Source organism: Giraffa tippelskirchi, chromosome X (assembly GCF_054371585.1).
Source record: "Giraffa tippelskirchi isolate mGirTip1 chromosome X, T2T-mGirTip1v1.2.pri, whole genome shotgun sequence".
In the NCBI taxonomy this organism is placed as follows: Eukaryota; Metazoa; Chordata; class Mammalia; order Artiodactyla; family Giraffidae; genus Giraffa; species Giraffa tippelskirchi.
In genome coordinates this window covers 141038675-141059835 of record NC_137289.1, presented here as the reverse complement: position 1 = coordinate 141059835, position 21161 = coordinate 141038675, and the positions used below count along the sequence as shown (strand labels likewise).

At 39.6% G+C, this 21161-nt stretch overlaps 1 protein-coding gene across 1 annotated transcript in view; it reads left to right on the top strand.

Annotated features, from left to right (window-relative positions):
• Window positions 1-11443, top strand: part of LOC145536252 (uncharacterized) — a 241829-nt gene extending 230386 nt beyond the window's left edge. Inside the window, exon 6 of the transcript XR_014075721.1 lies at window positions 10747-11443. The gene's annotated coding sequence lies outside the window, so the exon portion shown is untranslated. The remainder of the gene's footprint in view (window positions 1-10746) is intronic.
• Window positions 11444-21161: the final 9718 nt, after the last annotated feature.

Sequence of the window (21161 nt, the reverse complement as noted above, 5' to 3'; positions counted from 1 at the left end):
CTGTTTAGAACCTTTGTGTTTTATGTGTGTTGAGGGGAAGTGAGGGTCCTTGGCAAGAAGGAGGGTCTCCTATGCAAATAGCCCAACTCTAAAGGGAAAGGGGAAAGAAAGCTAGGGAAAAACAGAAGCCAGGGAAGAAGTAAATGCATTTCTAATAGGTTACCAGTCTGAAACATGAATCTGCCTTACTTTGCTCTTTGATACATTTTAAAATTAAGGTATCTGAAGAAGATTTTGCCCCTAAGATAAGACTATCACATTTAGAGACTCAGCCTTGGGGAGCAAACTTATGGCTGCTGGGGAAGGGGGGTGGTGGGGAGGAAGGATGGGGGGAAGGGATAGTTAGGGAGTTTGATATGGACATGTACACACTGCTCTATTTAAAATGGATAACCAACAAGGACCTGCTGTACAGCACATGGAACTCTGGTCAAGTTATGTGGCAGTCTGCATGGGAGGGGAGTTTGGGGGAGAATGGATACATGTATGTGTATGGCTGAATCCCTTTGCTGTTCACCTGAAACTATCACAACATTGTTTGTTCATCAGCTATACCCCAATACAAAATAAAAAGTTTTTAAAAAAACAAAGAGTATCACATTGAAAGGTGTAGAAAACAGTTTTGACAGCAAAATCTGTTTTAGAGAAAAAGATAGCAATAAAATATAGCTACTATTTCTATAAACTTCATATTTTGCTAGAATATTTTACTTGTTTGACACAATTAAATGTTAAATTTTATCAAGACAAACTCTGTGGAACTAAAAATTATTTTGCTTTCTATTGATCTACTTTCCTCAATATTTTGTAACAGCTATACATGTTAGAACCTATTTTACTGCATGAGGTGGAAGCATTGACTTTTAGCAGTGATCTGGGAAGAAAGGAATTGATGAAGAAAAGCAGTGTAAGCAACCACTGAAAAGAAAAGATAAACAGTATCCATGTGAAGTAAGAAAGAAAAACAAGTATCTTATATTAAGGCCTATATATGGAGATCTAGAAAAATGGTTCAGATGAACCTATTTGCAGGCAGTAATAGAGATGCAGGAATAGAGAACAGACATGTGGACATGGGAGTGGGGAGAAGGGGAGAGTGAGACTAATTGAGAGAGTAGCACTGACCTATATACACTGCCATGTGTAAAGTAGATAGCCAGTGGGAAGCTGCTGTATAACACACGGTGCTCTGTGATGACTGAGAGGGGTGGGAAGGGAGGGTAGGAGGAAGAGGCTCAAGAGTGAGGGGATATATGTATACTATGTGACTGATTCACGTTGTTGTACAGCAGAAACTAACAACATTGTAAAGTAATTATCCTCCAATTAAAAAAATAAATAAAAGAACTGACAACATTATTGCTAAAAAATAAAAGATAGATAGTGGCAGAGCAACAGAACAACTATGCAGGGTGTCAGAGGACTTGTGCTTTTATGATACACAGTTAAGGGACTCACAGGAGCATCATCTCTGCAAGTCATTATGTGTCATTAAGTCCATTGCTTGATAAAATGATGCCATAATGAGGTGAGGTTTATAGAAAAAAAGGCCCTAAAAGGGAAAGGACCAAATCTAGCTGGTATAGAAGGCAAAAATCTTCAGGAGGAAAAAAATAGGAGGATCTGGCTAATGTGGCAAGACTCAGCCCACCAATCTTGCCCCTCTTCAGTTACTTAATGAGCTATGTACAATTTGGCGATTTTATGACTTTTACTACATAGTTTTGATGGGATATTATCCAAATAGGGATAATTCCCATTCTTGGCAAATAGTATCTCATGTGGCTTCCCTGGTAACTCAGCTGGTAAAGAATACGCCTGCAATGGAGGAGACCCTGGTTTGATTCCTGGGTCGGGAAGATCCCCTGCGGAAGAAATAGGCTACCCACTCCAGTATTCTTGGGCTTCCCTGGTGGCTCAGTGGTAAAGAATCCACCTGCAATGCGGGAGACCTGGATTCAATCCCTGGGTTGAGAAGATCCCCTGGAGCAGGACATGGCAACCCACTCCAGTATTCTTGCCTGGAGAATCCCCATGGACAAAGGAGCCTGGGGGGCTACAGTCCACAGGGTCACAAAGAATCGGACACAACTGAGCGACTAAACACACACACAGTGGCTGACTGGCCATTTTCAGTCAGCACAATGAATGGATCACCCACTAGGAAAATTGAATTACTGAAGGGAGATGGTTAGCCCTCTTTACTGAACACTTGTACTCAGAAGCTTTTCTGTTCTCGAACTTGAAAGACACATCTATCATACATAGCAGTGCTGCTGTGTTGGAACCAAAGCAAATTAATCATGCCTGCCCCCACTGCATGCCAGCTGCTGCCCTTGGTGTAGTTTAGCTTTAGATTTGTGAGCAAAGTTTTTGACTGATGGCCTTTTGAAACCCTTTTCCTTGCCTGAAGAGGATCTGCTAATCTAGTCTTGCATTTGTTTCTCTATTTTATATCCTGTTTTTAAACATCTCAGGCACTGTTCTATATGCTTTGCAAATATTCACTCGTTTAACCCTTATAAGGACCTACAGGTAGGGTGTATCATTATCCTCATTTTGCAGATGGGGAAAGTAAAGCACAGAGAAGGTAAGTAACTTCCTCCGGGTCACATAACTAATGAGTCATGAAGCCAGGATTTGAACTCAGAAAGTCTAGTTCCAGATTACCAGCCTAACCACTGTGTCCACTGCCCTTTACCTGTCTCTTCATTCCTTTACTTTCTCTCTTTCACTGCCATGCATGATTGAGATGTTGTGCCTTTATTATTTCAGGTGAAGCAATTTTGTCAGCGTGTTTGCTCTTGACTTTTGGTCAGACTGGAAGGGTGGAGGTGAGATGTGAGAGTGCCAGGAGACAGGTGCCCATGAAACTGGAAGGCTGGGAAGAGCCACAGTCACCATGTAGCCATTGCAGCAGCTTTTCTTTTGTAGATTTCTCTTCAGTGTGGAGTCAGAGGCCTGAATTCAAATCCTAGTACCATCACTTTTCGACTCTGGGGCCTTGCCTTTATTGCTTCTGTCTTCATTTCACAGACTCCTTTTCTACAAATTGGAAATTGATTGTAGTGCTTACCCTGAAGGCTTGTTATGGGGATTGCATGGAACAGTCTTGACACATAATAATTACTCAGTAAACATTAGCCAGAATAGTGATTATTGTGATGGCTATATCAATTTCAGGCACAATTTGTCATGTAAGACACAAGCAGCAGAGAATAGGTTGTGTTTAGCTTTCAGCTGAGGCCACGCTCAGGACAAATTTTTCTAGAAAAAGTTGGCATCTGATGGTGGTTTACTGATAAGGGAAATGGAAGATATATATGTAATCTTCGGAGGACTACTCTGTTTCTATATTTTAATTGTGAAAGGTCTCTCTCTAACATATTGACTTGGGGAATAAGGAATAATATTTGAAATTGACATTGCAAAATGAGTCTCAAAAATACCTGACGCATAGTAGGTACTCAACAAATGTTACCTTCTACTTATATCCTATACCCCACAACCCTTACTTGTCACTCTTTGTTTCTCACATCTCCAAACCTTGGCTCTAGTGAAGCCACAATGGCTGCATTCTTGTTCTCACTCTATGCCTTTGCTCACCTTAGTATTCCTGTGTGGAATGCCCTCAACTCTTCTTTCCATGCTTCTAAGCCCTACACATACTCCAAGGGCCTGGTCAAATATGAGGTCCTCCCTGAAGCATTTCTGAGCCACACAAGCCTGTGTAAGGGTGAAGGTGAATTGAGAGAAGGCACTGCATAAGCAGGAACCAATTTACTGCCTTCCAGAGCCCCCAGTTTCAGTTGTCCTTCCTGAAGAAGACAGATGACAATACCTCAACAGTGAACCCAGTGGAACTTAAGGCAGAGTGACTCAAAAATAGATTGTGTCCTCCCCCGGAAGACTCTTGACAGTAGTTTCTCAATGTCCTTCAGGCTTTAGAATCAGTGCTGGGGAAGAGAAGGGAGGGAGCTTAGAAGTAGACTGGGATTTGGTTCTAGCACCAAATTTGATGAAGAAGTCACAGGATGGGAGTGCATTTACCTGACACCATCTGGAATAAATTGATTGCCAGAGATTAAGCTGGAAGTCCAGAATCACCAGGCTGAATCTGGTGGCTCAGATGGTAAAGAAGCTGCCTGCACTGCAGGAGACCCAGGTTCGATCCCTGGGTCAGGAAGATCCCTTGGAGAAGGGAATGGCAACCCATTCCAGTATTCTTGCCTGGAGAATTCCATAGAGAGAGGAGCGTGGCAGGCTACAGTCCATGGAGTCACAAAGAGTTGGACACGACTAAATGACTAATACCTTCATGAGAATCGTAAATCACGATAGACTCTACAAAGGATACTCTTGCTCATGGGAATTTTGAAGACTGTGAAACTAAAATTCCATGCCTGTTGCCAATCAGATGCTTTTTAGGTATAAAATTTGTTCAGAAAAATTATCTAAAACTTGGAAATAAGACAAAAGGATGACTATGTATCCTTTCAGTGACATACAGGAGCTTTTTCTACAGGCCCACCCAAGGATTATTTAATTCTAGAAGGAAATATACCTTTGTTTGATTTACTATTTGCTCTTGACTGAGGCCTAGCCTCTGAGAGATTATATGATAACTTCACATTTTTTTTGGTCTGATTCAGATGGAAATGAAGTGATGGAACCGAATGCCGTGATCTTAGTCTTTTGAATGTTGAGTTTTAAGCCAGCTTTTTCACTCTCCTCTTTCACTTTCATCAAGAGGCTCTTTAGTTCCTCTTCACTTTCTGCCAAAATAGTGATATCATCTTCATATCTGAGGTTATTTATATTTCTCCCTGCAATCTTGATTCCAGCTTGTGCTTCATTCAGTCCAGTCTAGCATTTTGCATGATGTACTCTGCATATAAGTTAAATAAGCAAGGTGACAATATACAGCCTTGACGTACTCTTTCCCAATTTGGAAACAGTCTGTTGTTCCATGTCCAGTTCTAACTGTTGCTTCTTGACCTGCATACAGATTTCTCAGGAGGCAGGTAAGGTGGTCTGGTATTCCCATCTCTTGAAGAATTTTTCACAGTTTGCTGTGATCCACACAGTCAAAGGCTTTAGCATAGTCAATGAAGCAGAAGTGGATGTTTTTCTGGAATTCTCTTGCTTTTTCTATGATCCAGCAGATGTTGGCAATTTGATCTCTGGTTCCTCTGCCTTTTCTAAATCCAGTTTGAACATCTAGAAGTTCTTGGTCCCATCACTTCATGGTAAATAGATGGGGAAACAACGAAAATAGTGAAAAACTTTACTTTCTTGGGCTCCAAAATCACCTCAGATGGTGACTGCAGCCATGAAATTAAAAGACACCTGCTTCTTAGTAGAAAAGCTATGACGAAGCTGGATAGCATATTAAAAAGCAGAGACATTACTTTACTGACAAAGGTCCGTCTAGTCAAATCTATGGTTTCTCCAGTAGTCATGTATGGATGTGAGAGTTGGACCATAAAGAAAGCTGAGCCCCGAAGAATTGATGCTTTTGAACTGTGGTGTTGGAGAAGACTGTTGAGAGGTCCTTGGATAGAAAGGAAATCAAACCAGTCAATCCTATAGGAAATCAGTCCTGAATATTCGTTGGAAGGACTGATGCTGAAGCTGAAGCTTCAATACTTTGCCCACCTAATGCGAAGAACTGACTCATTGGAAAAGACTGATGCTGGGAAAGACTGAAGGCAAGAGGAGAAGGGGACGACAGAGGATGAGATGATTGGATGGCATCACCGATACAATGGACATGAGTTTGATCAAGCTCCAGGAATTGGTGATGGACAGGGAAGCCTGGCATGCTGCAGTCCATAGGGTTGCAAAGAGTCGGACATGACTGAGTGACTGAACTGAACTGAACTGAGATGTACGTAAATAATTTCTGTCCAGTAAAATATATGGTTACATTTTTGTTGCTCTGTAGGAGGAAGTACTTTTGTATCAAATTTTATAATCTTATTCCTACATTCTTTCTTTCTGTTCTTATATATATTCGGTCTCTCACATTATCCTTTGAACCTGCTTTATTTTCTGATTAATGAGAGAAATAATCTGTGATATGTGCTCACTTTATATTAAAGAGTCACGTTTTTAACGTTTAAAGTATACATTATGGAGGAGTACTGAGGCCTTTGAGAAAGAATTTTAAAAATAAAACTCAACATGAAAGTCTTTTTCTTCTTTAGCAAATTTGGAAGAATTAGAGGTAAACAGCCAGACCACCTAGTCACTGATGATAGACAGTAGGTCCAAACAGTGCTGTTCTGAATGATGCAAATGTGAACATCAGAAAGATGTACTAGGACTGAGATGTTACATGACAAAGAGCTGAACTGAGCGATTCGCCAGCCAGATGCTTCCTCCCCCACCCCCACAACCTTTAGTATAAGTTCTTTTAACTTTAAAGTCTGTGTCAGTTTTGAATTTAAAATAGACTATTACTTGACAGTTCTTCTAACCTAACAGAAACTCGGGAAAATAGATTAAGATGAAAATACTCTAGCTCTTTTATTTTGCTTTTAGTATAACTGGTAATTTTTAATACTCCCGGATTCCTTTCATTGTTTGCCATGTATCCATGGGCATACATAAAGGTTAAAAACTTACTTTGAGATACTACTTTCTTTTGCTTTGAGAGATTTGACAGCTTCTGATTGTATCTTTCCTTGCAAATGTTTGGAAGAAACATTAGTGTTCCCCATAACTGAGATATGTTGGAGTTTGGGGCCTAGAACCAGTAGAATGTGGTGGTGGAAAGTGCAGGTTCACTGTGTATACTGTTTGGGTTCAAATTCCAATCCTACTATTCCCTAGATATACTCCAGTTATTTAACTTCGCTGAGCTTCAGTTTGGAGAAAGCAATGGCAACCCACTCCAGTACTCTTGCCTGGAAAATTCCATGGATGGAGGAGCCTGGTAGGCTGCAATCCGTGGGGTCGCTAAGAGTCAGACACGACTGAAGCGACTTAGCAGCAGCAGCAGCGGCAGCAGAGCTTCAGTTTCCTCATGCATGAAGTGGGAACAATAATAGAGGACTCAACAGAATCCTTCTGAGGTGCTCGGCATAATGACTGGCAAATAGTAAGCATTCAGATAATGGGCGCTATTATTATTTTGAAGACGGGAAACATGTAAATGTGCAAATCTTTTCAATTTGTATGTGGTTCACCTTTTGGGCTTCTCGTTAATTATTTCCTCTTTCTCCTCCTTACCCAGTAGCACCATAGTGAGAAATTAAGAGAATTTTCATACTCAGCAGTGTGTATCCAATAAAGTTTTTTGCCCTATTTTATTGGAAAACAAAACAAAAATCAGAAAGGCGAAACATTTCATATTTCTGAAGGAGAGGATTGATTAAATTTCATTATTTCCCAGGAACATATTTATATTTTTCCCCCTTGTGGACAGCAATGCTCCTTCTACTAAGGTATTAAGAAGAGGTGGCAAGAATACACAGAAAAACTATACAAAAAGATCTTAATGACCCAGATAACCACGATGGTGTGATCACTCACCTAGAACCAGACATCCTGGAATGGGAAGTCAAGTGGGCCTTAGGAAGCATGACTACAAACAAAGCTAGTGGAGGTGATGGAATTCCAGTTGAGCTATTTCAAATCCTAAAAGATGATGCTATAAAAGTGCTGTGCTCACTATGCCAGCAAATTTTGAAAACTCAGCAGTGGCCACAGGACTGGAAAAGGTCAGTGTTCATTCCAACCTCAAAGAAAGGCAATGCCAAAGAATGTTCAAACTACCGCACAATTGCACTCGTCTCACACGCTAGCAAAGTAATGCTCAAAATTGTCTAAGTAAGGCTTCAACCATATATGAACTGAGAAATTCCAGATGTTCAAGCTGGATTTAGAAAAGGCAGAGGAACCAGAGAGCAAATTGCCAACATCTGTTGGCTCATCAAAAAAGCAAGAGAGTTCAGAAAAATATCTACTTCTGCTTTATTGACTATGCCAAAGCCTTTGACTCTGTGGATCACAACAAACTCTGGAAAATTCTTCAAGAGATGGAAATACCAGACCACCTTACCTGCCTTCTGAGAAATCTGTATGCAGGTCAAGAAGCAACAATTAGAACCAGACATAGAACAATGGACTGGTTCCAAATTGGAAAAGGAGTATGTCAAGGCTGTATATTGTCACCCTACTTATTTAACTTATATGCAGAGTACATCATGCGAAATGCCAGGCTGGATGAAGCACAAGCTGGAATCAGGATTGCCAAGAGAAATATCAATAACCTCAGATATGCAGGTGACACCACCCTTATGGCAGAAAGTGAAGAGGAATTTAAGAGCCTCTTGATGAAAGTGAAACAGAAGAGTGAAAAAACTGGCTTGAAACTCAACATTCAAAAAACTGAGATCATGGCACTCGGTCCCATTACTTCATGGCAAATAGATGGGGAAACAATGGAAATAGTGACAGACTTTATTTTGGGGGGCTCCAGAATCACTGCAGATGGTGACTGCAGCCATGAAATTAAAAGACGCTTGCTCCTTTTAAGAAAAGCTATGACCAGCCTAGACAGCATATTAAAACACAGAGACATTACTTTGCTGACAAAGGTCCATCTAGTCAAAGCTATGATTTTTCCAGTAGTCATGTATGGATGTGCAAGTTGGGCTGTAAAGAAAGCTGAGCACCAAAGAGTTGATGCTTTTGAACTGTGGTGTTGTAGAAGACTCTTGAGAGTCCCTCGGACTGCAAGGAGATCAAACCAATCCATCCTCCCGCCTTCAATCTTTCCCAGCACCAGGGCCTTTTCCAATGAGTCGACTCTTTGCATCAGGCGGCCAAAGTATTGGAGTTTCAGCTCAGCATCAGCCCTTCCAATGAATATTCAGGACTGATTTCCTTTAGGATTGACTGGTTTGATCTCCTTTGCAGTTCAAGGGACTCTCAAAAGTCTTCTCCAGCACCACAGTTCAAAAGCATCAATTCTTCAGTGCTCAGCCTTCTTTATGACTCAACTCGCACATCTGTACATGACTACTGGAAAAACCATAGCTTTGACTATACTCATCTTTGTCTGCAAAGTGATGTTTCTTCCTTTTAATACACTGTCTAGCTTTGTCATAGCTTTTCTTCCAAGGAGCAAGCGTCTTTTAATTTCATGGCTGCAGTCCACAGTGATTTTGGACCCCAAGAAAATAAAGTCTTTCACTGTTTCCATTTTTTCCCCATCTATTTGCCATGAAGTGGTGGGACCAGATGCTGTGATCTTAGTTTTTTGAATGCTGAGTCTTAAGCCAGCTTTTTCACTCTCCTCTTTCACCTCCATCAAGAGGCTCTTTAGTTCTTCTTTGCTTTCTTTTATTAAGGTGGTGTCATCTGCATATCTGAGGTTATTAATATTTATCCTAGCAGTCTTGATTCCAGCTTGAGCTTCATCCAGCCCAGCATTTCACATGATGTACTCCGCATATAAGTTAAATAAGCAGGGTGACAATATATAGCTTTGACACACTCCTTTCTCAATTTATAACCAGTCCATTGTTCCATGTCCGGTTCTAACTGTTGCTTATTGACCTGCATTCAGATTTCTCAGGAGGCAGGTAAGGTGGTCTGGTATTCCCATCTCTTGAAGAATTTTCCACAGTTTGTTGTGATCCACACAGTCAAAGGCTCTAACGTAGTCAATGAAGGAGAAGTAGATGTTTTTCTGGAATTTTCTTGCTTTTTTTTTCCTATGATCCAACGGACGTTGGCAATTTGCTCTCTGGTTCCTCTGCCTTTTTTAAATCCAGCTTGAACATCTGGAAATTCTCGGTTCACATACTGTTGAAGCCTACCTTGGAGGATTTTGACCATGAACTTGCTAGCATGTGAAATGAGTGAAATTGTGCAGTAGTTTGAACATTCTTTGGTATTGCCTTTCTTTGATGTTAGAATGAAAACTGATCTTTTCCAATTCTGTGGCCACTGCTAAGTTTTCCAAATTTGTTGGCCTATTGAGCACAGCACTTTAATAGCATCATCTTTTAGGATTTGAAATAGCTTAGCTGGAATTCCATCACGTCCACTAGCTTTGTTTGTAGTGATGCTTCTTAAGGCCCACTTGACTTCACACTCCAGAACGTCTGACTCTAGATGAGTGTCCACACCATCATGGTTATTTGGGTCATTAAGACATTTTTTTGTACATAGTAGAGCTCACATAGCAGAGCTGTGTAATTGCTCTCCAATTTTGAACAAGCAGTGCTATGGTTGACCTATGCTTTGGTGAGAAAGTTGAACTGGATGGTCACATGGAAAAAAGTGTGTGTTTCTGTGTTATAGGATGACTGGAGTCTTTCAAACATAAAAATAAATTTCAACAGGATAAAATTCTGTGGGAGAAATGAAACAGAAATATGAGATGAAGGAGAAAAAGAAATACTGTAAAAATTATTTGTATCCTAAAAAAAAAAGCAAATGGTGCTAGGTATCAAATGGTATTTGGACTCTGTTGGATAGATTTAAATAAATGATGTGTCTGCTTTAATTGAAAATATCCATATTTATAATGCTTTGGTAACTAAGCTTTGTAAATATTTAAATTTGTGATGCAAAACGTGAGATGTCAACTTAAAAATGGCTGAGGAAGTTACATGGGTTTTCAAACTTCTTTTAAGCGACATGGCAGTTGAATTTTGAATATTATGACTTGTGAACGGGCGGGATCCTGACTACTTAGTCACTTTTTAATCCTTTCACTTACTGCAGTGCCCAGAATATACAAAGTTCTCAATCTCCATCTTGGGAATGAAGATGCAAGGCCAGTGATGCACTGTGAGAGGCTGTGCCCTGAAGGCCCAGGGCCACAGAGAAGACTTCATCAGGACCAGTGCATTGAACTTTCCATCCTTCCAGCTTCATTTCCTCTGCTCAGAAAATAACATTCTAGAAGGGTTACCTGATTCTGCCAATAGACTAAATTAATTTTAACGATGATAATTGTTGTAATCATAGTATCTTACAGCAGAGAAACCCTCTGTAGACATCAGCTCATTATAATCCCGGATGGGGAGTATGGCCTTTCCTTTCTATTTTTCTTGACATAGAACATTATATTAGTTTCAGGTGTACAATACAATGATTTAATACTTGTATATATTGTGAAATGATCACCACAGTGTCTAGTTACCATCCATCACCATTCATAGTTACAGAATTTTTTTCTTCTATTGAGAATTTTTAAGATCTATTCTGCTTGCAACTTTCAAATATATTCTATAGTATTATTAACTATGGTCACTATGCTGTATATTACATCCCCAGGGCTTATTTATATCATAACTGAAAGTTTGTACATATTGACCCCCTTCATCCATTTTGCCCACCCCCACTTTTGGCAACCACCAGTCTGTTCTCTGTGGGTTTGGTTTTTTAGATTCCATGAATAAGTGAGATCATATGGTATTTGTTCTTCTCTGTCTGACCTATTTCTCTTAACATAATGCCCTCAAGGTCCATTTGTGGTGACAAATGGCAAGGTTTCCCTTTTTTATAGCTTAATAGTTTTCCATTGTGTTTATAGACCACAGCTTTATCCATTCATTTATCAATGGACACTTAGATTGCTTCTACATCTTGTTTATTCTAGATAATGCTGCAGTGAACATAGAGGTGCAGATATATTTTCAAGTTACTGTTTTGGTTTTCTTCAGATAGATACCTAGAAGTGGAACTGGGTAGTTCCATTTACATTTGGTACTTCTATTTACATTTCCTTTATTTTGGTTCTCATTGGCTATGGGCTTTCATCAAGCTGATTTCTCCGACTCAAACAATGCTACATGGCTTGTGCAAGGGTTAATAACTTGGTGAAGGAGGTAAGGTCTGGGGCAAGAAGGAGAGAAAAAGACTTTCCAGCTCAAGTATTCTTTACTCAAGACTGTTGTGAGTGCAGCAGGGGGTCATTGATTTAGATCCATACTGGTAACAAGTGGAATTTCCTTGTGGTTCACCCATCCATCCATTCATTTAATAAACATATATTAAATGCTCACTTTTTGCAAGATCTTGGGATGAAGAGATAAATAATACCCACAAGAACATTTCAGAAGAGTGAAACAGATCAGTAAGTAAATGCATATAGAGGAGTAGAGCCTGTTTTCACTCTACAACCTCCCAGCCTAGAGATGAAATGCTTTTACCATTTTCATCAGAAGGTGGGAGAACACAGGCTCAGAGCCTTCTCTTTCCTCAACTGCTCAAGTGAATCAAGAAGGGCCTCAGCATTCTCTAAAGGATGTGCTCTTCAAACATACAAGCCGAGGTATGGGGTAAAACTCAGTGGAATTAGTGTGAGCCGGGTTCCTGGACTTTTTCCTTTTGCTTTCAAAGGTCAGCAAGTTTAATGTGGAGTACGTGTAGGGAAAATGAGCTTTGGACAAGAATGAAAGAAAAATTCAAATACTACCCAAGGTGGATGAAAGGAACTAGCTATGTTTTATCTTCAAAGAGGCCATATAATTGGGGTCAGGGGTTATAAGGGGTGGGCATAATATGTCTGCTAGGCTCACACTTCTGTTGAGTGGCAATCTGAATCCTAATGGCATTTAACCTGATTCAGGCAACCCTGCCTCCCAGTTCATGCCTATTATCCTGCTGTAGTTTTTAACAGTATGACCTTTTGCTCTCAAAAGTGCCCTAAGTTAGCAGTCAAATTATACCGCCATGGTAGTAACTCAGCAAGGGAAAGTCAGGCCCCATATCCATTCCCCATGGAGAAGTATGACCAAAATATGTTTGTTATTAAAATCTTTCATGTTAACATTTTGCTTCTGTGGGAAGTTGTAAATCTGCTGGAACAATGCAGTCCAACAAACATTGTTTCTGCGGGGCTTGTGTGAAGAGAGCAAAGGAGACAGAAAAATAAGTAGGATAGAGGCCTGCTCCAGAAGAGATTATGGACTGACAGGTGACACATAAAGAATAATGTGTGCTTGAGACACTAAAGGCTTACATCCTTGGAACTAAAATGCTGGAGCAAGAAGGGACCTGGGGCTAATCTTACCTCCTCACTTTACAATTGAGGATGCTGTTTGCCCAGGTTCACTTAGCCTTTAGGTGTGGAAACAGGGTCTTTGCCTGGGACTGTCCCTGTTTATGCCTATTGTCCTGGCATACCTACTAATAGTACTTACTTAAGCAGTCGCTCAGTCATGTCTGACTCTGTGCGACCCCATGGACTGTAGCCTACCAGGCTCCTCCATTCATGGGATTTTCCAGGCAAGAGTAACGGAGTGGGTTGCCATTTCCTTCTCTAGGGTATCTTCCCAACCCAGGGATCAAACCCGGGTCTCCCACATTGCAGGCAGACACTTTACCATCTGAGCTACCGAGGAAGCTCCTACTAATAGTATCTCCCTTCAATTCAACAATGTCCTGATTTAGATGATAAATGATATGGTTCCTCTACTGTAGAGAGTGGGGTCTCTTGACTCTGAACAGTATTTCTCCACTATGGCACTATTGACATTTGGCGCTAGATAGCTCTTCATTTTCAGGGGCTGTGTCCTGTGCATTGAAGGATAGTAAGCAGAATCCCACTCAAGGCCAGTAGCAGTTTCTCTCCCAGCTGTGACATTAAAATTGCCTCGAGACATTCCCAGATGTCCCCTGGGAGGCATAATCACCCTTGTTGAGAACATCTGCCCTAGACAGTGCCCTTGACAATAGTCAGCCAGACTTTACCAGGCTGCCACAAAATGCTAAAATATAACCTACCAAGAATACATTTATTTGCTTCTCTCTTTTTTGAACTCTTAATATGACAGCCTCAAGAAAACTATTCAAAGCAAATACTTTAATTGGAAAATATTTCCAAAAAGCCCTCAAATGGAATTATTGTTTCCCATGTAAATTAATATTTTCTGTGAACAGAAACACAAAGGGTATTGAATCAGAAGTGCTGGTGAACAACTGCACAACAGGTTAAACATCATATGAATTGCTATTTTAACCTGTTGCCCAAGTGAAAAATAAAAAGGAGAGAGGATAGTAAAATTAATTCTGTAATACTTTGAACCTACTTTTAAAGTGGTATTTCTGAGTATTTTTTTAAATAAATTGTAAGAGACTGTGCTGCCCCAAACTGTGAAATTGATACTCTTTTCACACACCCCGCTTTCAACACTTCCTTCTCCTATAATTCTCTCCAACTTGGCATTATTATATTAAATTTTGCTGTAATGAAAAAGACTTAGCTCTTCTCAAACAAGAATAGTTTATTGAGTCAAGCAATATATACTAAGTAGTTGCATGACAGGCTGCTCCAGTGCTAGAGATGCATTGGTGATCCCTAGTCACTATCCTTGAGATGCCCAGTGTCTAATGGGAACTCATTCATGGCTAGGTGGACATTGCTGATAATATTTAGCACATGGTGGTTCTCAGACATACACACAAACACCAAACAAACAGCCATCTGTAAAATAAGGGTGTGATTGTAAAGGCACCTTCAAGTTCTGATCTTTTATGATGATTTAAGCAAATCCAGGGTCTGGGTAAATCTTGCTGAAGTATCAGGATTGTCCTCTCTCTTGTTTAAATACTAATGATACTTAGAAGATCCCACCGCCAGCATCATCACCATTTTCTTCATACCTATCAGTTGGCAAGAGGGTCAAACATCTATCCACCCTTCTACTTACTGGGATTATGAAAATTAATCTAAGCATGGAAGTATGTACTGAATGAAAAACTTTAAATGACATCTTGACTTAAGGACTATTATTAAAGTTAAGTCCTCTCACATTCAGAGTGGTTACTAGGTATTAGCAATAGGAAAAAATACTTCCTTTTAAAAATTTTGATGGTTGCTTCCTCTTCACCCCCAAATTACTGGGGTTAATCTTTGATGATAAAGGGAGAGAACCTATGATTCCTTCTAGTGTGTGAAGTTGAGGGAAATTCAACATGAATATTCAGCCTACTAATGAGTTTGTAGTAGGTCATATGTCTATTCATCTGGGTTAATGTCATGTGCAGTTAATGACTGAATAGTCTAATTTGCTCTTGATAGAGTTAACTTTAAGCTGAATAGTTGGATTTGAATCCCAATTAGAACAGTGAGTAGAAAATAACATATGTGTAAGTTTTGTGACCAGTGAATTTGAGGAATAAGAAGGAAGGGAAAAAAGCAAATGCTTTTCTCTCTAGAAAAGAGTGGCACAGACAGAAACTGTCTTACTCTCTCCCATTGCTTTACCTCCACCCTAAGGATAAGCAGAGAGGAGCTTTGGTGATGAGGAGATAGAAAGGAAAGGAGGAAGACAGTTTCTGCCTGGTATAGATATTATGTTTCAGGAAAGATATTTATCTATTACTCTGCATTTCCCCTTCATATTTAAAAAAATCCTACCTACTCATCCTCTTAGTATCTGACCATTCTAGAAGCCTGATACACAATGATGATGCAGACTTAGCATCCTGATGAAAGCAATACTGGGTACAGGTTCTAAACATATTATTGATAGCCTTATCATGCTCTGAAACTGTTTGCAAAGTTACCAGATATTTAAAGGAGGATGAACTGTCCAATCAGAATGAGTTGAAGTATCCTAGAACAATAATGGTAATAATATCAGCTACAGATTATAAGACTTTGCTGTGTATTCCTTTTTTGATAAGTACCTTTTACCCCTTTGGTTCCTCGGAGTATTACACTGAAACATTGTAATACATGGCAAGGCTGAAAGCATAGTGAGTATACCATTTAAGAATACATTGACTGCGCGTAACAAAACTCAACTTCTAAATACCAGGTAAAGTGTGAAATCCTTTTCAAATATTGTTTATTATCTATACAGCAACCCTGCAAGATAGGTTTTTTTCCCCCAATAAGCACAGAGTAGTTAACTAACTTGCCCAAGGACACCGCCTTAAAATAATAACTTTGCCTGGTACTTTTCAAATCATCAAAAGTTATAACATTGCTTAAGAATACAAAACTTCTAAATCAATACAGAAGATTCAGGACTAATTTCTATGTGGCCTAAAGAAAAGCTCAGACAGGCAAGTTCCTAAGTGGAACAGAGGCCCAGGGACAAGGTTATTGTTTAGTTAGGAGTACTCAGGGGATGAGTATTTTGTACTTATTACAAACAGATTCCTGAAGGTAAGGATTACTTAGAGATAGGGATGGTTTGGTATAGGGATCACCTGTGTCCCTCTGTGGTAGATAACATAAATTGTCTGAACACCCCTTTCCAGTAGCTTTCACCCTTGCTTTCTTTTGTTATCAAGGCTATAGAGCTTGAAACCATAATTTCTAATGAGATATAAGTGGACATCTACTTAGGGTGGTTCTGAGAAAGTTTTGCTTTCTGAACATAAGAGGAGACCATCAGCTGCCATGGTCCTCTATCCTTTCTTCCTGCCAGGAATGTAGACTTGACATATGAAGCTGTACCAGCCATCTTACAACCATGAAGAGACTAACAGTCATGGAGTGGAGAAAGATAAGAGCTGGGACTTTGATGATACCATCTGCCTCACATTGCCTGCCTTTGAACTGCTTGTCACATGAGAAAGATGAACTCCTATTTGTTTCAGCAACCGTAAGTTGAGTTTATGTTATTTACTATTGAATGCATTCCAAGTCGACATCCCATCCGTGGGATAAACCTCACCTTCCCCCATGATGTTTTAATATAATAGCCTGATGAACCAAAGGAACAAAATATTGTACCTGTCAGAAAAACAATAGAGAGTGAAGCTTTGTAATGTATAATCAGCTTTGTTAATTGTGAAGCATAAGTCATGCTCGCAAATTGTGAAACATAAATTTCTATGTATCCACAACAGTATAAGAATGATAAATGCATAGAAACAGACAAAAAGAAGAAAACAGCCTGTAGACTAGACTGTTATTCACCATATATTCATTCTTTCCCACTCCATGTCCCCAAAACTCCATGGAAAAAGTGTATTTCGCTTCCACATTGATGTTAAACTTGGCCATGTGACTTGCTTTGGTCAGTGGGTTGTGGGCAGAAGTGACAGCCATAGTCTAGGCCTTAAAAGATATCAGGTGTTTCTGCTCTACACTCTTGCACTTCTGTCTTCACCATGAGAAGAACACACCTTGAGTAAGCTGCTGATCTAATGAGGATGAGAGAGATGTGGAGCTGAGATGGACTGAACCGAGAGCTAAAGTCAAGCCCAGCCAAACTCTTACTGACTTCAGGACTTACTGGCTTAGTCATGTAAGTCATGTAAGTCTTACTGACTTATATGAGTAAGAAGTAAGTATTTGTTACTATACATCACTGGGTTTTTGAGGGAGGTTGCTATGCAGCATTAGTATTGTGATAGCTAACTGATACACAACCCTGAGAGCATAATCTCACAAACTATAGTTATTTTAATTTTTTAAACAAATATTAATATTGTAATGACCTATAACAACATTCTATGTGCATGCTAAGTTGCCTCACTCATGTCCAACTCTTTGCGAGCCTATGGACTGTAGCCCAACAGCCTCCTCTGTCTATGGGATTTCCCAGGCAAGAATACTGGGATGGGTTGCCATGCCCTCCTCCAGGGGATCTTCCCCACCCAGGGAACAAACTCATGTCTTCTGCAGCTCCTGCTTTGCAGGAGGATTCTTTACCGCTGAGGCACCAGGAAAGCCCAACAGCATTGTAAGTGGAACCCTATTTATTAATAAATTAAAAGCCAATGTTTACAAAGACATATTTTACTCATTAAATTATTCATTTGCTTAGTCCCATTACTTCAGGAACTAGGTATCTCCCTGAATTTAGCCAGGTAAAGTTTATGTTCTGTTTCTTCCTCACCAAAACTTTAGCTTTATTCTTTTGATCTGCTTTTGTCCTTATTCTATTAGGTATGCTGTGATTAATAGTACCTATTCTTTAAATCTTTAACTAGATGAAAGAAAGCCTCTCTTATAAAACAAACAAAAGCAAACTATTGGACAGAGAAATGTTTTCTTTGCTTGAAAGTAATATTTGTTCTAAATTCTATTAGTTTTTATTACTGTGTAACAAATTATCCTAAAACTTAGAGGATTAAAATAACAATAAACAATAAGCTCTTTCAGTACATTAGGAATTCAAGAGTGATTTGCTGGGTGATTCTGGCTCAGGGTCTCTCATGAGGTTGCAGTCAAGATGTCATCCAGGAATGAACTTCCAGGAACGGCTTCACAGGGGCTGGAGGATCCATTTCCACTTATGGCTTACTCATAATGCTCTTGCCATGTGGACCTCACCATAGGACTACTGAGTGTCCTCATGACATGGCAACTAGTTTCCCCAAAACAAGAAATCTCAGAGAGCTATGTCTCTTATGACCTAATTTTAAAAATCACTTTGTCTCAGTTCCACAGTATCCTATTGGTTACCCAGTCAGACCTGTCAAATATGGGAGAGGACTCTGTAAGGGTGGGAATACCAGAAAGCAGGATCATGGGGAGCCATGTTAGAGGCTGGCTACCATACTTTCTTTCTTTTTCTTTTTTTTATTTATTTTTTTTACTACCACACTTTCTGATACATGTTTTTCAACACAGTCTCTCTCAGACTGCTCCAATCATCTCCTCAAAATAGATTTACAGTTTAAGGTAGAGGTTATCAGTCCCCCTTCTTGGAGACATTTGGCAATGTCTGGGCACATTTTTTTGTCTCCTGGCATCTAGTGAGTAAGAAGCCAGGGGTGCAGCTAAACATCCTATGAATGCAAAGGACTTTTCCCCATAACAAATAATTATTCAACACAAAATATCAATGGAGGTAAGGCAAAGAAACCCTGCATTTAAGCTATTACAGTCTGTTAAAATTTTAAACACTTTCCCCTTACAAATCCTCCAATATATCATATAAACACCGTTTTCATTTCAGTCAAGTATAATCAGATTAAGCAAAATTGAGTTATTGTAGTGTGTGATCAAATTGCAGGTGCACAACCAGAAGGGAGTGAACAGGAGAAATGAATTTGGCCAAAACACACACACACACACACACACACACACACACACACACACACACACACCCCTCCCCAGAAAAGCTGGGGTCGAGGAAGGGCTTTCCCTTTTGTGTGATATACTTGCTAAATTTGCCAAAAAAAACAAAAAACACACCAAACAATTGCTATTACATTGAGAACTCCCTGCCAACAACTAGAAACAGCCCTAGCTGAGTGACACTGTGAATTCTGCGTCAGTAGAGGATTTTAAAGACAAGCAGAAGAATAAGAAAATGAATTTAATAGAGTTTTATTGACAACTTACACCTTATAGAGCCTTTTCTATAACTCTTGACAAGTCTTCTTTGTATCCATGGTTTGATTGGTGCTTAAAAGGGGCTGAGATAATAAATTCACAACACAGTAACTGGTAATGTCTGAGACTGATTTCCTCCTTTCTTAGAAGCCAGGGAGGAGTGGTTATTAAGCAAACTGCTAGATTTGGAGACAGCCTGAGGACTCTTTGTGCTCACCAACAATTAGGGAGATAAGAAGATCAGCCTGAACTCTATAATCTTCCTTCGAACAAACCATGAAGAACTGAACTGGGTTCTGGGCAATGTTCAGAGCCACTGGGACAATGGGAAAAAGTGTCAGATTACACCAGATCCCCTGAGTGTCCCTAGGCTAGGACATGGGTAATGGTTATTCAAGAAAGGAAAAATATGTATCTTTGCATTGAAAGTTCCACTGCTTGATGAATATATATGCGTATATTCTTATACTTGTTTTAAAAAATATGACTTCGTAAATAACTATAATATATATAATATATATACTCTCTCATATATATATATATATAATGATTTTTTCTTTTCCACATTAGAGGCCATTTGAAGCATTGGGAAGAATAAAATAGTTCTTGGAGATTGGGGAACCTACACTGAGGGGAAGCCATTATTTCATTCCCCAGTTTGGCATCTGCTTCAGCAGCAGGGGTGGGGGTGGAGAAGAAGAGAGAAGCATTAACTTGTATGGAGACAGATTGCAGATGTGATTGAGCTAGGGATCTTGACAGTATCACTGGGCTGAAATCAAGGCGTCAGCAGAATAAGGCTCTAGGAATGGTCCATTCCTCACCTCTTAGAGCTTCTGGAGACTGCTGGCTTCCTTGGTTTGTGGCTGTATCATTCCTGTCACCACTTTTGTGGTCACATTGCTTCCTCTTCTTCATCTATCAAATCTTCCTCTACATATGATTGCATTTAGTGCTCACCCTGATAATCCTGAATATTCTATTCAGCTCAAGATTCTTAATTTAATCACATCTGCAAAGATCTTACTGTCCTATAAGGTAATATTTACAAGGATCCAGAGATTAGGACCTGACATATTTTGGGGTGGTGGTATTTTTCAGCCTACCACACCCAATATCTTGTCCCACCCCTGTTCATTCCAGGGTTCAGCCCTCCACCTATTTATCTACACACACACACACACACACACACACACCCTCTCTCCATTTTTTCCCCTTTTCTTTCCTGATAGAGCTGATGACCCAAATCTTTAGCCTTCATTAGCCTGGCAAGCTCAGATCTGTGTATGCATTCTACCTGTAGTGGCAGTGCTGATGGTGCAGTAGGTTTTTGTATATACTTCTAATGCAGCAAAGAAAGGGAAGAAAACAAAGGATAAAGTTAACTTCCTGCATTGAAAGAAGTTAAATATTGTTGTTTTGCTATGTGAAGAAATTGCATGGTATAGTTGAGAAGTTGTTTTAAAAAAAATTGAGTACAGAGACATCTTACCAGGGAAGAAGCTAATAATAATCACTTGTCTCCACAGGTAAGCCTTGATTCATCTCTTTTGGGTGGAATTCCATAAGCCAAAATATAAATGCTTCCTAGGAGTCTAGAAGATGCTGTCCCTTCTTACCCTCAAACCTGTCTGTCCAGGAGACATACTTATTTTCAGTCAATAAGGAGACAAGGAGCTCATTCTGAAACTTTGAAAGTCAGAAATTAAATGTATACTATTTATCTGAGGCTCAATTCTGCACTTTTCATGTGGCTGTTTAGCTACAGTTGAAAGACTTTCTGTTGCTCAGTGAGTGTTATTAAATGTGGAACTGACATATCCAACCATAGGAGCAGCACTTCTGAAATCTGTATGCTGTATAAGTATAAAAAAGATAAAGAAAA